The sequence below is a fragment of the Camellia sinensis genome, chromosome 6, assembly GCF_055761805.1.
Source record: "Camellia sinensis isolate YWXY chromosome 6, ASM5576180v1, whole genome shotgun sequence".
NCBI classification, from domain to species: domain Eukaryota; kingdom Viridiplantae; phylum Streptophyta; class Magnoliopsida; order Ericales; family Theaceae; genus Camellia; species Camellia sinensis.
Window position 1 is genome coordinate 204,159,558 of NC_138966.1, and position 4,342 is coordinate 204,163,899.

Sequence of the window (4,342 nt, forward strand, 5' to 3'; positions counted from 1 at the left end):
TAATCTCGATATGGATAACATAATTTTTTGCCTCTTGACATTGTGTTTGGTTGGGAGACTCGGAGAGAGATTTGGAAATTGAAAGGAAAAAAGTGTGTGAAATATAAGTATTTTGTGCATATTTTATTTATTTATTTTCTTCCTTTCTAAATTCATTCTTAAAATTTTCAATCGGTTGACGAAGATTGTTTTGGGCTTCTTGGCAACTGCCAAAAATGATCAAAAAGGGTAGCTGACAACCTTCCAAACATCCTCTCTATTTGTTCTGGAAACACATGCCGACTTGGGTGGGGAGACCATTTTCTTGTAGCTAAGTTACTATGTTAAGGGATTGTTTGAGATTTGTTTATTTAGGCCCTGTTTGGGGATTTATTTTTTTAGTTAAAAAGTCAAAAAATTACCTTTTTAGTTAAAAAGTCAACAAATCATACAAAAAAGTTAAAGATTTTCTTTTCTCTCTACTTTTTGTACATCTTTTCGTAATTAGTCAAAAAGTCATCTCAAACATGAAAGTTTTTTTTACCTACTTTTTTAGCCAAATAATCAAAAAGTTACTAAATTAGTTTGTTTCCAAACGAGGCCTTAATATATTTTTTTGATGTTTTATAGAAAAAGAAAAAAAAAAGTATAAAAAAATATAAATAATATGGTTTAATTAAGTATATTTATCAAATAAGTATTTCTATTTACATCAATTCCAAATAACATGAAGTCTCGTTTTGAAATAAATTATTTTAATAATTTTTTAAATTTTTATAAAGAAATATATAAAATAATAAAGAGAATGATATAATAATATTTTTACTTTTTAACCAAAATACTTAATTTTTAGATGAAGCCTAAAATTCACTTGCAGACATGTATCCATCTAGTCAACATCCAAATTTATAAAAGGGACAATTTCGTGTCAAATCAGCAAATGACTTCATTGGAGGGTAACGTTTTATTTATGTAATGAGTGTAGGAGTTACCAACCAACGTCATACGCCATCTTCTTTCACAAATGAAGCCCACCATGTGCGAACTTTACTTGTGAAAGACTACCTGCACTATTGTCCTATTAGACGTGATTTATTAACGCGTCATTTAAGTATTTTAATGGACAATTGTGGGGTCAATGACTCCTTCTTTAATTTTGTATAAACTATTTTTATGTAATTCTATTGACAATTGACCTAAGAATTTAAATAGGTAAAAATGAAATTATAATATAACTGTTAAACTTTTGAGAGAATAATACAATTTATTCTTAATTTTATATACGTATGGGTATAAAAAAATTTCTAACAAGTCCAATATATTACTTTTCTGTGCCATCATTTAACAATAATTTATGTTTTATTTACTACTTTTTTATAATTATTTAACTCTCTACAATTCTCAATTGAAAAAATTATTCAATAAATCACCCTATTTAACTCTCTACAATTCTCAAATGGAAAATTTATTTAATAAATAACGATGAAATTTTAAAAACAAATTACAAATACACCCTTAAGATTTGGTAAAAATACAGATTTCTTTTTGAGGTTTGAGAAATTACAAATTGCCCCCTATGTGTCAAATTTTCATAACAAATTAGGAGAAATTAGGGAGGAATCTGTATAAAAATAAAAACTCCAGGGAACAATTTGTTATGAAAATATAAATCTCAGGGGATAGGATGTAATTTCTCAAACCTCAGGAGAAATCCGTATTTTCACCAAATCTCAAGAGTGTTTGTCATTTGCCCAAATTTTAAAGACTGTAAAAGTTATTAACAAAATTTCTAAAATTACCCTAGATATTGTAATTTCTTTTCTGCATGTGTGTTCACATCGGCCGGACACACAGCTACCGTGAAATTCCAGATCCATGGGTGCACACACCAGCATGGAATTCCGAGCGTACATGATAATTACTAGTATGGCTATATATATATATATATATGAATTATGTAGGTATCTTCCTTCCTGCGCCTAGTCTGCTCTGTGTGTACGCAGAAAAGAAAACAATAGGGTTTGTGCCGTTTATCGCGAGCTACCAAGAGAGAGGGAGACGAATTCGTACGTATCAATCAATAGCTATGGCAGTGGCTTCACACTTCCAAGTATCTAATTTGTATCATTTTTGCGTGCAGTGATCCTCTGATTCTCTGCTCTTAGGTTTCTGGTATTGAAAATCTCTTCTGGGTTTCGATGTTTTCGAGATTTAGGTTCAATACGGCTTGGTACGTACGAGTGAAAAAAGAGGACTGAGAATCCGATTCGAAACAATCCCTCAAAAATTTTGATATTGTTTATCAAAATTGTGAATCCTAATTCGACTCTAAATCAATTATATGCCTATATATATGTATGTATGTATGTATGTATGTATTTATTTAGGTTGCTAATTGGTGGGTACAGTGGTTTTGGTATAAAAGGCAGGGCAGGAGTGAGTTCTTAGATCGCTCACGCAAAAATGATGTGAATTAATATTTGGTGTTGTGTGCCCCACGAGCATTATCAGAGCAATATTCAAAGCTGAAGAAGAAAGGTGTGAAGTGATTGATGCCCTCCCTGTTCATGAAAACAATATGTTACAACATGTTGCAAACTTCTTCTGAGGTATGGTGGATCTTTGATTGGAATTTTATTTATGCTTGATTCAACATACTAAGATTTCATTTTGGTGCTTTAATTGCCAGTGTGTTTGATTTCTTTTAACTCTTGATAATATAATTGTTTTTTACACACATCTCAAATTTTTGTTTCATGGTTTGTTTGTTGCTTGTTTTTTTTTTTTTTTTTTCCATTTGGGGCTTCTTGATCCAGTTCACTTTCACTCAGTTCTTCAAAGATAGTGAGTGTACAGGATAATAATTCAATGCTACAAATAAGTCCACCATTCCCAACCGTTACCGGATAATGATATATATTTCTATTGTACAATTCAAGATGTTTAGATTTTTTTTTTCAATCCAGAGGAGGAAAGAAAATGAACAAATGGCTTTTATTTCATTCCCACAACTCACAATTATACTTCACATTGTCTATGCATCATATACTTAGATATTGATTACAAAGCAACTAAATTGATGGCAATATTTTTTAATTATGCAGGTGTGTAATTGGCTCTTCGCATTTATTATGTAAATGTTGGTAATTATGCCTTCTCTGCATGTATGTATGTTAGAGCATCTCCAACGGTAGTAGGCATTTTACCTATCTAAATATTACTATAAAGTATATATTTTATTTTGCTTATCAACTGTTTTATGTTTTTACTCCAACCATGCTCTTTATTTTAACTATTTATCCAAATACTATTAATTTTATAGAATGCCACGTCAACAACAAAAATGGAGGGAAATGATCTTAATGATTGAATACATTTTGCCTAGCGTTGAAAGCTAGCTACATGTAGCTAGTGAATATGAGTTGAGCCAAAATGCCTAATCATATGCCTAGTGCATTGGAATTGAAAAAAATGAATCACACTAGGCATTTTAACTAACAAGTATTATATGCCTAGTGCATTGGAGATGCTCTTAGTAATTATACAGACGTGTTCAATTGTTTTTGAATCTGAATCAAATCTTTTCAGCTGAATGAGTCGGCTAGGATAGACTTGGATATGGCGAAAGCGGTTGGAGAGGGGCATGCCATTGAAGGGAGGGGATGAGATTGGAGTACTTTAACCCATGGATTTGGAGAATTGTTGGGGTTAGCGAGAATGGGACTAGGGTTCAACTTTTCATGATTGTGTAGAGAGAGGGTGGGGTGAGGGAGGTGGCAGTGGTTGGTGGCCAGTGGCCAGCCATTACGGGAAATGGGAAGAGCACGTAGTAATGAGGAGAGGGTGGGGAGGGTGGGATGTGTTTAGATGAGAAAGGTTCTATATACTTGAGTGATAAATTTTTGTTAAGGCACACAATTGAGATGAGTTGGTCAAATTTAATTGTTTATACCGCAGATGAGGAGTTCTAAGGAACATCCTGTTTACAATTTAATCTCTTGTTGGTTAACTGTATATATGGAATTTTCTCATGTTTTGTAGCGCAGGTTTGACAGATTTGGTAAAATGAGAGAAGCTATTAAAAAAACAGCGTTGTGTCTGCTTGATTCCAAAATTCATGTGTGCAGATTGCAGATTGGGTTGCTGAAGAAAGAAGCTTGCTAGTAATGAATTGGTAGCTTAAACTTCATGAATCTATAAAGCATGTGGAGTTTTGTTTTCTTGATGGCTTTGGTACTCTGAATTTTGTACATTGTCATGGTTGTTATTATGTCCACCTTTCCAGTTGGTTTGCTTTGTATTGAATATTACTCACTCCTTCTGTTTTACAATTCTTTTTTAACATGTCCCATCTTTTCTGGTA

The 4,342-nt window shown here is 32.3% G+C and overlaps 1 long non-coding RNA gene across 1 annotated transcript; it reads left to right on the plus strand.

Moving 5' to 3' along the window:
• Positions 1 to 1,790: 1,790 nt before the first annotated feature.
• On the plus strand, positions 1,791 to 4,342 carry LOC114317887 (uncharacterized). Its single transcript, XR_014331606.1, has 3 exons — positions 1,791 to 2,045; positions 2,120 to 2,588; positions 4,026 to 4,342. It is a non-coding gene; the product is annotated as an uncharacterized LOC114317887 (long non-coding RNA).